The sequence below is a fragment of the Ambystoma mexicanum genome, chromosome 8, assembly GCF_040938575.1.
Source record: "Ambystoma mexicanum isolate Mex_15411 chromosome 8, UKY_AmexF1_1, whole genome shotgun sequence".
Lineage (NCBI taxonomy): Eukaryota > Metazoa > Chordata > Amphibia > Caudata > Ambystomatidae > Ambystoma > Ambystoma mexicanum.
In genome coordinates, this window is record NC_090929.1 from 731,048,740 (window position 1) to 731,058,367 (window position 9,628).

Below are 9,628 nucleotides of genomic sequence, written 5' to 3' on the forward strand. Positions count from 1 at the left end.
CCAAGTTCAGGAAGTGAGCCATTTCTCAATTGCCTTTCAAAACTGCAAGGTCTAGCCGACTAGATGCTTAAAAGTACAAAACTCACTAGGCCCAGAGCCTACGGCCACACCACACTGAATGCGCCCGATCTCGTCTGATCTCGGAAGCTAAGCAGTGTCGGGCCTGGTTAGTACCTGGATGGGAGACCGCCTGGGAATACCAGGTGCTGTAGGCTTTTTTGTGCTCCAAGTTCAGGAAGTGAGCATTTTCTCAATTGCCTTTCAAAACTGCAAGGTCTAGCCGACTAGATGCTTAAAAGTACAAAACTCACTAGGACCAGAGCCTACGGCCACACCACACTGAATGCGCCCGATCTCGTCTGATCTCGGAAGCTAAGCAGTGTCGGGCCTAGTTAGTACCTGGATGGGAGACCGCCTGGGAATACCAGGTGCTGTAGGCTTTTTTGTGCTCCAAGTTCAGGAAGTGAGCCATTTCTCAATTGCCTTTCAAAACTGCAAGGTCTAGCCGACTAGATGCTTAAAAGTACAAAACTCACTAGGCCCAGAGCCTACGGCCACACCACACTGAATGCGCCCGATCTCGTCTGATCTCGGAAGCTAAGCAGTGTCGGGCCTAGTTAGTACCTGGATGGGAGACCGCCTGGGAATACCAGGTGCTGTAGGCTATTTTGTGCTCCATGATTAGTAATTGCACAACTTCTCAATTACTTTTCAAATTTGGTATGTTTCCAAAATAATTTTATCCCGTTTTATAGCGGAAATGTTGGACAACATTATGAGGGCTGGAGCTACCTATTTACATATAATTAGCATACAGGTAGTGTGTTCATGGGTAATAAATCGACTTTCACATGTAATGCAGTACAGAGAATATTGAGTCCTTCAAGAGGCATGAAAGAAAGCCGTTATTGTGTTGATTGTTCTCTCCACCTCCCTGCAACAGAAACAGGATGGATGGATTAAAGTTATCCTACCAGACATAGGAGTCCTGAATGGGCCCACCAGTCTTATATATCTCGCCTGATCGAGCGCTGATCGAGCGATGAGCGTGGTATCATGTTGCAAGTGGCTGCATGGCTTAGCTTACTAAATGCAAATGCATAAGAGTAATATTCTTAGCATTACTCGAGCCTACGGCCACACCACACTGAATGCGCCCGATCTCGTCTGATCTCGGAAGCTAAGCAGTGTCGGGCCTAGTTAGTACCTGGATGGGAGACCGCCTGGGAATACCAGGTGCTGTAGGCTTTTTTGTGCTCCAAGTTCAGGAAGTGAGCCATTTCTCAATTGCCTTTCAAAACTGCAAGGTCTAGCCGACTAGATGCTTAAAAGTACAAAACTCACTAGGTCCAGAGCCTACGGCCACACCACACTGAATGCGCCCGATCTCGTCTGATCTCGGAAGCTAAGCAGTGTCGGGCCTAGTTAGTACCTGGATGGGAGACCGCCTGGGAATACCAGGTGCTGTAGGCTTTTTTGTGCTCCAAGTTCAGGAAGTGAGCCATTTCTCAATTGCCTTTCAAAACTGCAAGGTCTAGCCGACTAGATGCTTAAAAGTACAAAACTCACTAGGACCAGAGCCTACGGCCACACCACACTGAATGCGCCCGATCTCGTCTGATCTCGGAAGCAAAGCAGTGTCGGGCCTAGTTAGTACCTGGATGGGAGACCGCCTGGGAATACCAGGTGCTGTAGGCTTTTTTGTGCTCCAAGTTCAGGAAGTGAGCCATTTCTCAATTGCCTTTCAAAACTGCAAGGTCTAGCCGACTAGATGCTTAAAAGTACAAAACTCACTAGGCCCTGAGCCTACGGCCACACCACACTGAATGCGCCCGATCTCGTTTGATCTCGGAAGCTAAGCAGTGTCGGGCCTAGTTAGTACCTGGATGGGAGACCGCCTGGGAATACCAGGTGCTGTAGGCTATTTTGTGCTCCATGATTAGTAATTGCACAACTTCTCAATTACTTTTCAAATTTGGTATGTTTCCAAAATAATTTTATCCCGTTTTATAGCGGAAATGTTGGACAACATTATGAGGGCTGGAGCTACCTATTTACATATAATTAGCATACAGGTAGTGTGTTCATGGGTAATAAATCGACTTTCACATGTAATGCAGTACAGAGAATATTGAGTCCTTCAAGAGGCATGAAAGAAAGCCGTTATTGTGTTGATTGTTCTCTCCACCTCCCTGCAACAGAAACAGGATGGATGGATTAAAGTTATCCTACCAGACATAGGAGTCCTGAATGGGCCCACCAGTCTTATATATCTCGCCTGATCGAGCGCTGATCGAGCGATGAGCGTGGTATCATGTTGCAAGTGGCTGCATGGCTTAGCTTACTAAATGCAAATGCATAAGAGTAATATTCTTAGCATTTCTAGAGCCTACGGCCACACCACACTGAATGCGCCCGATCTCGTCTGATCTCGGAAGCTAAGCAGTGTCGGGCCTAGTTAGTACCTGGATGGGAGACCACCTGGGAATACCAGGTGCTGTAGGCTTTTTTGTGCTCCAAGTTCAGGAAGTGAGCCATTTCTCAATTGCCTTTCAAAACTGCAAGGTCTAGCCGACTAGATGCTTAAAAGTACAAAACTCACTAGGACCAGAGCCTACGGCCACACCACACTGAATGCGTCTGATCTCGGAAGCTAAGCAGTGTCGGGCCTAGTTAGTACCTGGATGGGAGACCGCCTGGGAATACCAGGTGCTGTAGGCTTTTTTGTGCTCCAAGTTCAGGAAGTGAGCCATTTCTCAATTGCCTTTCAAAACTGCAAGGTCTAGCCGACTAGATGCTTAAAAGTACAAAACTCACTAGGCCCAGAGCCTACGGCCACACCACACTGAATGCGCCCGATCTCGTCTGATCTCGGAAGCTAAGCAGTGTCGGGCCTAGTTAGTACCTGGATGGGAGACCGCCTGGGAATACCAGGTGCTGTAGGCTATTTTGTGCTCCATGATTAGTAATTGCACAACTTCTCAATTACTTTTCAAATTTGGTATGTTTCCAAAATAATTTTATCCCGTTTTATAGCGGAAATGTTGGACAACATTATGAGGGCTGGAGCTACCTATTTACATATAATTAGCATACAGGTAGTGTGTTCATGGGTAATAAATCGACTTTCACATGTAATGCAGTACAGAGAATATTGAGTCCTTCAAGAGGCATGAAAGAAAGCCGTTATTGTGTTGATTGTTCTCTCCACCTCCCTGCAACAGAAACAGGATGGATGGATTAAAGTTATCCTACCAGACATAGGAGTCCTGAATGGGCCCACCAGTCTTATATATCTCGCCTGATCGAGCGCTGATCGAGCGATGAGCGTGGTATCATGTTGCAAGTGGCTGCATGGCTTAGCTTACTAAATGCAAATGCATAAGAGTAATATTCTTAGCATTTCTAGAGCCTACGGCCACACCACACTGAATGCGCCCGATCTCGTCTGATCTCGGAAGCTAAGCAGTGTCGGGCCTAGTTAGTACCTGGATGGGAGACCGCCTGGGAATACCAGGTGCTGTAGGCTTTTTTGTGCTCCAAGTTCAGGAAGTGAGCCATTTCTCAATTGCCTTTCAAAACTGCAAGGTCTAGCCGACTAGATGCTTAAAAGTACAAAACTCACTAGGCCCAGAGCCTACGGCCACACCACACTGAATGCGCCCGATCTCGTCTGATCTCGGAAGCTAAGCAGTGTCGGGCCTAGTTAGTACCTGGATGGGAGACCGCCTGGGAATACCAGGTGCTGTAGGCTTTTTTGTGCTCCAAGTTCAGGAAGTGAGCATTTTCTCAATTGCCTTTCAAAACTGCAAGGTCTAGCCGACTAGATGCTTAAAAGTACAAAACTCACTAGGACCAGAGCCTACGGCCACACCACACTGAATGCGCCCGATCTCGTCTGATCTCGGAAGCTAAGCAGTGTCGGGCCTAGTTAGTACCTGGATGGGAGACCGCCTGGGAATACCAGGTGCTGTAGGCTTTTTTGTGCTCCAAGTTCAGGAAGTGAGCCATTTCTCAATTGCCTTTCAAAACTGCAAGGTCTAGCCGACTAGATGCTTAAAAGTACAAAACTCACTAGGCCCAGAGCCTACGGCCACACCACACTGAATGCGCCCGATCTCGTCTGATCTCGGAAGCTAAGCAGTGTCGGGCCTAGTTAGTACCTGGATGGGAGACCGCCTGGGAATACCAGGTGCTGTAGGCTATTTTGTGCTCCATGATTAGTAATTGCACAACTTCTCAATTACTTTTCAAATTTGGTATGTTTCCAAAATAATTTTATCCCGTTTTATAGCGGAAATGTTGGACAACATTATGAGGGCTGGAGCTACCTATTTACATATAATTAGCATACAGGTAGTGTGTTCATGGGTAATAAATCGACTTTCACATGTAATGCAGTACAGAGAATATTGAGTCCTTCAAGAGGCATGAAAGAAAGCCGTTATTGTGTTGATTGTTCTCTCCACCTCCCTGCAACAGAAACAGGATGGATGGATTAAAGTTATCCTACCAGACATAGGAGTCCTGAATGGGCCCACCAGTCTTATATATCTCGCCTGATCGAGCGCTGATCGAGCGATGAGCGTGGTATCATGTTGCAAGTGGCTGCATGGCTTAGCTTACTAAATGCAAATGCATAAGAGTAATATTCTTAGCATTACTCGAGCCTACGGCCACACCACACTGAATGCGCCCGATCTCGTCTGATCTCGGAAGCTAAGCAGTGTCGGGCCTAGTTAGTACCTGGATGGGAGACCGCCTGGGAATACCAGGTGCTGTAGGCTTTTTTGTGCTCCAAGTTCAGGAAGTGAGCCATTTCTCAATTGCCTTTCAAAACTGCAAGGTCTAGCCGACTAGATGCTTAAAAGTACAAAACTCACTAGATCCAGAGCCTACGGCCACACCACACTGAATGCGCCCGATCTCGTCTGATCTCGGAAGCTAAGCAGTGTCGGGCCTAGTTAGTACCTGGATGGGAGACCGCCTGGGAATACCAGGTGCTGTAGGCTTTTTTGTGCTCCAAGTTCAGGAAGTGAGCCATTTCTCAATTGCCTTTCAAAACTGCAAGGTCTAGCCGACTAGATGCTTAAAAGTACAAAACTCACTAGGACCAGAGCCTACGGCCACACCACACTGAATGCGCCCGATCTCGTCTGATCTCGGAAGCAAAGCAGTGTCGGGCCTAGTTAGTACCTGGATGGGAGACCGCCTGGGAATACCAGGTGCTGTAGGCTTTTTTGTGCTCCAAGTTCAGGAAGTGAGCCATTTCTCAATTGCCTTTCAAAACTGCAAGGTCTAGCCGACTAGATGCTTAAAAGTACAAAACTCACTAGGCCCTGAGCCTACGGCCACACCACACTGAATGCGCCCGATCTCGTTTGATCTCGGAAGCTAAGCAGTGTCGGGCCTAGTTAGTACCTGGATGGGAGACCGCCTGGGAATACCAGGTGCTGTAGGCTATTTTGTGCTCCATGATTAGTAATTGCACAACTTCTCAATTACTTTTCAAATTTGGTATGTTTCCAAAATAATTTTATCCCGTTTTATAGCGGAAATGTTGGACAACATTATGAGGGCTGGAGCTACCTATTTACATATAATTAGCATACAGGTAGTGTGTTCATGGGTAATAAATCGACTTTCACATGTAATGCAGTACAGAGAATATTGAGTCCTTCAAGAGGCATGAAAGAAAGCCGTTATTGTGTTGATTGTTCTCTCCACCTCCCTGCAACAGAAACAGGATGGATGGATTAAAGTTATCCTACCAGACATAGGAGTCCTGAATGGGCCCACCAGTCTTATATATCTCGCCTGATCGAGCGCTGATCGAGCGATGAGCGTGGTATCATGTTGCAAGTGGCTGCATGGCTTAGCTTACTAAATGCAAATGCATAAGAGTAATATTCTTAGCATTTCTAGAGCCTACGGCCACACCACACTGAATGCGCCCGATCTCGTCTGATCTCGGAAGCTAAGCAGTGTCGGGCCTAGTTAGTACCTGGATGGGAGACCGCCTGGGAATACCAGGTGCTGTAGGCTTTTTTGTGCTCCAAGTTCAGGAAGTGAGCCATTTCTCAATTGCCTTTCAAAACTGCAAGGTCTAGCCGACTAGATGCTTAAAAGTACAAAACTCACTAGGCCCAGAGCCTACGGCCACACCACACTGAATGCGCCCGATCTCGTCTGATCTCGGAAGCTAAGCAGTGTCGGGCCTAGTTAGTACCTGGATGGGAGACCACCTGGGAATACCAGGTGCTGTAGGCTTTTTTTGTGCTCCAAGTTCAGGAAGTGAGCCATTTCTCAATTGCCTTTCAAAACTGCAAGGTCTAGCCGACTAGATGCTTAAAAGTACAAAACTCACTAGGACCAGAGCCTACGGCCACACCACACTGAATGCGCCCGATCTCGTCTGATCTCGGAAGCTAAGCAGTGTCGGGCCTAGTTAGTACCTGGATGGGAGACCGCCTGGGAATACCAGGTGCTGTAGGCTTTTTTGTGCTCCAAGTTCAGGAAGTGAGCCATTTCTCAATTGCCTTTCAAAACTGCAAGGTCTAGCCGACTAGATGCTTAAAAGTACAAAACTCACTAGGCCCAGAGCCTACGGCCACACCACACTGAATGCGCCCGATCTCGTCTGATCTCGGAAGCTAAGCAGTGTCGGGCCTAGTTAGTACCTGGATGGGAGACCGCCTGGGAATACCAGGTGCTGTAGGCTATTTTGTGCTCCATGATTAGTAATTGCACAACTTCTCAATTACTTTTCAAATTTGGTATGTTTCCAAAATAATTTTATCCCGTTTTATAGCGGAAATGTTGGACAACATTATGAGGGCTGGAGCTACCTATTTACATATAATTAGCATACAGGTAGTGTGTTCATGGGTAATAAATCGACTTTCACATGTAATGCAGTACAGAGAATATTGAGTCCTTCAAGAGGCATGAAAGAAAGCCGTTATTGTGTTGATTGTTCTCTCCACCTCCCTGCAACAGAAACAGGATGGATGGATTAAAGTTATCCTACCAGACATAGGAGTCCTGAATGGGCCCACCAGTCTTATATATCTCGCCTGATCGAGCGCTGATCGAGCGATGAGCGTGGTATCATGTTGCAAGTGGCTGCATGGCTTAGCTTACTAAATGCAAATGCATAAGAGTAATATTCTTAGCATTCCTAGAGCCTACGGCCACACCACACTGAATGCGCCCGATCTCGTCTGATCTCGGAAGCTAAGCAGTGTCGGGCCTAGTTAGTACCTGGATGGGAGACTGCCTGGGAATACCAGGTGCTGTAGGCTTTTTTGTGCTCCAAGTTCAGGAAGTGAGCCATTTCTCAATTGCCTTTCAAAACTGCAAGGTCTAGCCGACTAGATGCTTAAAAGTACAAAACTCACTAGGCCCAGAGCCTACGGCCACACCACACTGAATGCGCCCGATCTCGTCTGATCTCGGAAGCTAAGCAGTGTTGGGCCTAGTTAGTACCTGGATGGGAGACCGCCTGGGAATACCAGGTGCTGTAGGCTATTTTGTGCTCCATGATTAGTAATTGCGCAACTTCTCAATTACTTTTCAAATTTGGTATGTTTCCAAAATAATTTTATCCCGTTTTATAGCGGAAATGTTGGACAACATTATGAGGGCTGGAGCTACCTATTTACATATAATTAGCATACAGGTAGTGTGTTCATGGGTAATAAATCGACTTTCACATGTAATGCAGTACAGAGAATATTGAGTCCTTCAAGAGGCATGAAAGAAAGCCGTTATTGTGTTGATTGTTCTCTCCACCTCCCTGCAACAGAAACAGGATGGATGGATTAAAGTTATCCTACCAGACATAGGAGTCCTGAATGGGCCCACCAGTCTTATATATCTCGCCTGATCGAGCGCTGATCGAGCGATGAGCGTGGTATCATGTTGCAAGTGGCTGCATGGCTTAGCTTACTAAATGCAAATGCATAAGAGTAATATTCTTAGCATTTCTAGAGCCTACGGCCACACCACACTGAATGCGCCTGATCTTGGAAGCTAAGCAGTGTCGGGCCTAGTTAGTACCTGGATGGGAGACCGCCTGGGAATACCAGGTGCTGTAGGCTTTTTTGTGCTCCAAGTTCAGGAAGTGAGCCATTTCTCAATTGCCTTTCAAAACTGCAAGGTCTAGCCGACTAGATGCTTAAAAGTACAAAACTCACTAGGCCCAGAGCCTACGGCCACACCACACTGAATGCGCCCGATCTCGTCTGATCTCGGAAGCTAAGCAGTGTCGGGCCTGGTTAGTACCTGGATGGGAGACCGCCTGGGAATACCAGGTGCTGTAGGCTTTTTTGTGCTCCAAGTTCAGGAAGTGAGCATTTTCTCAATTGCCTTTCAAAACTGCAAGGTCTAGCCGACTAGATGCTTAAAAGTACAAAACTCACTAGGACCAGAGCCTACGGCCACACCACACTGAATGCGCCCGATCTCGTCTGATCTCGGAAGCTAAGCAGTGTCGGGCCTAGTTAGTACCTGGATGGGAGACCGCCTGGGAATACCAGGTGCTGTAGGCTTTTTTGTGCTCCAAGTTCAGGAAGTGAGCCATTTCTCAATTGCCTTTCAAAACTGCAAGGTCTAGCCGACTAGATGCTTAAAAGTACAAAACTCACGAGGCCCAGAGCCTACGGCCACACCACACTGAATGCGCCCGATCTCGTCTGATCTCGGAAGCTAAGCAGTGTCGGGCCTAGTTAGTACCTGGATGGGAGACCGCCTGGGAATACCAGGTGCTGTAGGCTATTTTGTGCTCCATGATTAGTAATTGCGCAACTTCTCAATTACTTTTCAAATTTGGTATGTTTCCAAAATAATTTTATCCCGTTTTATAGCGGAAATGTTGGACAACATTATGAGGGCTGGAGCTACCTATTTACATATAATTAGCATACAGGTAGTGTGTTCATGGGTAATAAATCGACTTTCACATGTAATGCAGTACAGAGAATATTGAGTCCTTCAAGAGGCATGAAAGAAAGCCGTTATTGTGTTGATTGTTCTCTCCACCTCCCTGCAACAGAAACAGGATGGATGGATTAAAGTTATCCTACCAGACATAGGAGTCCTGAATGGGCCCACCAGTCTTATATATCTCGCCTGATCGAGCGCTGATCGAGCGATGAGCGTGGTATCATGTTGCAAGTGGCTGCATGGCTTAGCTTACTAAATGCAAATGCATAAGAGTAATATTCTTAGCATTACTCGAGCCTACGGCCACACCACACTGAATGCGCCCGATCTCGTCTGATCTCCGAAGCTAAGCAGTGTCGGGCCTAGTTAGTACCTGGATGGGAGACCGCCTGGGAATACCAGGTGCTGTAGGCTTTTTTGTGCTCCAAGTTCAGGAAGTGAGCCATTTCTCAATTGCCTTTCAAAACTGCAAGGTCTAGCCGACTAGATGCTTAAAAGTACAAAACTCACTAGGCCCAGAGCCTGCGGCCACACCACACTGAATGCGCCCGATCTCGTCTGATCTCAGAAGCTAAGCAGTGTCGGGCCTAGTTAGTACCTGGATGGGAGACCGCCTGGGAATACCAGGTGCTGTAGGCTTTTTTGTGCTCCAAGTTCAGGAAGTGAGCCATTTCTCAATTGC

The 9,628-nt window shown here is 47.1% G+C and overlaps 28 non-coding genes and 2 pseudogenes across 28 annotated transcripts; all 30 read left to right on the forward strand.

Annotated features, from left to right (window-relative positions):
• Positions 1-96: 96 nt before the first annotated feature.
• LOC138476215 (5S ribosomal RNA) lies at positions 97-215 on the forward strand. The gene has a single exon (XR_011270286.1). It is a non-coding gene; the product is annotated as a 5S ribosomal RNA (ribosomal RNA).
• A 106-nt stretch (positions 216-321) lies between these two features.
• On the forward strand, positions 322-440 carry LOC138475426 (5S ribosomal RNA). The gene has a single exon (XR_011269571.1). It is a non-coding gene; the product is annotated as a 5S ribosomal RNA (ribosomal RNA).
• A 106-nt stretch (positions 441-546) lies between these two features.
• LOC138475427 (5S ribosomal RNA) lies at positions 547-665 on the forward strand. Its single transcript, XR_011269572.1, has one exon. It is a non-coding gene; the product is annotated as a 5S ribosomal RNA (ribosomal RNA).
• Positions 666-1,129: 464 nt separating this feature from the next.
• Positions 1,130-1,248, forward strand: LOC138475428 (5S ribosomal RNA). Its single transcript, XR_011269573.1, has one exon. It is a non-coding gene; the product is annotated as a 5S ribosomal RNA (ribosomal RNA).
• A 106-nt stretch (positions 1,249-1,354) lies between these two features.
• LOC138475429 (5S ribosomal RNA) lies at positions 1,355-1,473 on the forward strand. Its single transcript, XR_011269574.1, has one exon. It is a non-coding gene; the product is annotated as a 5S ribosomal RNA (ribosomal RNA).
• A 106-nt stretch (positions 1,474-1,579) lies between these two features.
• On the forward strand, positions 1,580-1,698 carry LOC138478009 (5S ribosomal RNA). Its single transcript, XR_011271916.1, has one exon. It is a non-coding gene; the product is annotated as a 5S ribosomal RNA (ribosomal RNA).
• A 106-nt stretch (positions 1,699-1,804) lies between these two features.
• LOC138477772 (5S ribosomal RNA) lies at positions 1,805-1,923 on the forward strand. Its single transcript, XR_011271700.1, has one exon. It is a non-coding gene; the product is annotated as a 5S ribosomal RNA (ribosomal RNA).
• A 464-nt stretch (positions 1,924-2,387) lies between these two features.
• Positions 2,388-2,506, forward strand: LOC138476637 (5S ribosomal RNA). The gene has a single exon (XR_011270670.1). It is a non-coding gene; the product is annotated as a 5S ribosomal RNA (ribosomal RNA).
• A 106-nt stretch (positions 2,507-2,612) lies between these two features.
• LOC138474512 (5S ribosomal RNA) lies at positions 2,613-2,721 on the forward strand (annotated as a pseudogene).
• A 106-nt stretch (positions 2,722-2,827) lies between these two features.
• On the forward strand, positions 2,828-2,946 carry LOC138475431 (5S ribosomal RNA). The gene has a single exon (XR_011269575.1). It is a non-coding gene; the product is annotated as a 5S ribosomal RNA (ribosomal RNA).
• Positions 2,947-3,410: 464 nt separating this feature from the next.
• Positions 3,411-3,529, forward strand: LOC138475432 (5S ribosomal RNA). The gene has a single exon (XR_011269576.1). It is a non-coding gene; the product is annotated as a 5S ribosomal RNA (ribosomal RNA).
• A 106-nt stretch (positions 3,530-3,635) lies between these two features.
• LOC138475433 (5S ribosomal RNA) lies at positions 3,636-3,754 on the forward strand. Its single transcript, XR_011269577.1, has one exon. It is a non-coding gene; the product is annotated as a 5S ribosomal RNA (ribosomal RNA).
• Positions 3,755-3,860: 106 nt separating this feature from the next.
• Positions 3,861-3,979, forward strand: LOC138475434 (5S ribosomal RNA). The gene has a single exon (XR_011269578.1). It is a non-coding gene; the product is annotated as a 5S ribosomal RNA (ribosomal RNA).
• Positions 3,980-4,085: 106 nt separating this feature from the next.
• Positions 4,086-4,204, forward strand: LOC138475436 (5S ribosomal RNA). Its single transcript, XR_011269580.1, has one exon. It is a non-coding gene; the product is annotated as a 5S ribosomal RNA (ribosomal RNA).
• A 464-nt stretch (positions 4,205-4,668) lies between these two features.
• LOC138475437 (5S ribosomal RNA) lies at positions 4,669-4,787 on the forward strand. Its single transcript, XR_011269581.1, has one exon. It is a non-coding gene; the product is annotated as a 5S ribosomal RNA (ribosomal RNA).
• Positions 4,788-4,893: 106 nt separating this feature from the next.
• Positions 4,894-5,012, forward strand: LOC138475438 (5S ribosomal RNA). Its single transcript, XR_011269582.1, has one exon. It is a non-coding gene; the product is annotated as a 5S ribosomal RNA (ribosomal RNA).
• A 106-nt stretch (positions 5,013-5,118) lies between these two features.
• Positions 5,119-5,237, forward strand: LOC138478011 (5S ribosomal RNA). Its single transcript, XR_011271917.1, has one exon. It is a non-coding gene; the product is annotated as a 5S ribosomal RNA (ribosomal RNA).
• Positions 5,238-5,343: 106 nt separating this feature from the next.
• On the forward strand, positions 5,344-5,462 carry LOC138477773 (5S ribosomal RNA). Its single transcript, XR_011271701.1, has one exon. It is a non-coding gene; the product is annotated as a 5S ribosomal RNA (ribosomal RNA).
• A 464-nt stretch (positions 5,463-5,926) lies between these two features.
• LOC138475439 (5S ribosomal RNA) lies at positions 5,927-6,045 on the forward strand. The gene has a single exon (XR_011269583.1). It is a non-coding gene; the product is annotated as a 5S ribosomal RNA (ribosomal RNA).
• A 106-nt stretch (positions 6,046-6,151) lies between these two features.
• On the forward strand, positions 6,152-6,270 carry LOC138476649 (5S ribosomal RNA). Its single transcript, XR_011270681.1, has one exon. It is a non-coding gene; the product is annotated as a 5S ribosomal RNA (ribosomal RNA).
• Positions 6,271-6,377: 107 nt separating this feature from the next.
• LOC138475440 (5S ribosomal RNA) lies at positions 6,378-6,496 on the forward strand. The gene has a single exon (XR_011269584.1). It is a non-coding gene; the product is annotated as a 5S ribosomal RNA (ribosomal RNA).
• A 106-nt stretch (positions 6,497-6,602) lies between these two features.
• Positions 6,603-6,721, forward strand: LOC138475442 (5S ribosomal RNA). Its single transcript, XR_011269585.1, has one exon. It is a non-coding gene; the product is annotated as a 5S ribosomal RNA (ribosomal RNA).
• A 464-nt stretch (positions 6,722-7,185) lies between these two features.
• On the forward strand, positions 7,186-7,304 carry LOC138478338 (5S ribosomal RNA). The gene has a single exon (XR_011272215.1). It is a non-coding gene; the product is annotated as a 5S ribosomal RNA (ribosomal RNA).
• A 106-nt stretch (positions 7,305-7,410) lies between these two features.
• LOC138475655 (5S ribosomal RNA) lies at positions 7,411-7,529 on the forward strand. Its single transcript, XR_011269780.1, has one exon. It is a non-coding gene; the product is annotated as a 5S ribosomal RNA (ribosomal RNA).
• A 464-nt stretch (positions 7,530-7,993) lies between these two features.
• On the forward strand, positions 7,994-8,102 carry LOC138474596 (5S ribosomal RNA; annotated as a pseudogene).
• A 106-nt stretch (positions 8,103-8,208) lies between these two features.
• LOC138476337 (5S ribosomal RNA) lies at positions 8,209-8,327 on the forward strand. Its single transcript, XR_011270397.1, has one exon. It is a non-coding gene; the product is annotated as a 5S ribosomal RNA (ribosomal RNA).
• A 106-nt stretch (positions 8,328-8,433) lies between these two features.
• LOC138475443 (5S ribosomal RNA) lies at positions 8,434-8,552 on the forward strand. Its single transcript, XR_011269586.1, has one exon. It is a non-coding gene; the product is annotated as a 5S ribosomal RNA (ribosomal RNA).
• Positions 8,553-8,658: 106 nt separating this feature from the next.
• LOC138475444 (5S ribosomal RNA) lies at positions 8,659-8,777 on the forward strand. Its single transcript, XR_011269587.1, has one exon. It is a non-coding gene; the product is annotated as a 5S ribosomal RNA (ribosomal RNA).
• Positions 8,778-9,241: 464 nt separating this feature from the next.
• LOC138479425 (5S ribosomal RNA) lies at positions 9,242-9,360 on the forward strand. Its single transcript, XR_011273201.1, has one exon. It is a non-coding gene; the product is annotated as a 5S ribosomal RNA (ribosomal RNA).
• Positions 9,361-9,466: 106 nt separating this feature from the next.
• LOC138479763 (5S ribosomal RNA) lies at positions 9,467-9,585 on the forward strand. Its single transcript, XR_011273507.1, has one exon. It is a non-coding gene; the product is annotated as a 5S ribosomal RNA (ribosomal RNA).
• Positions 9,586-9,628: the final 43 nt, after the last annotated feature.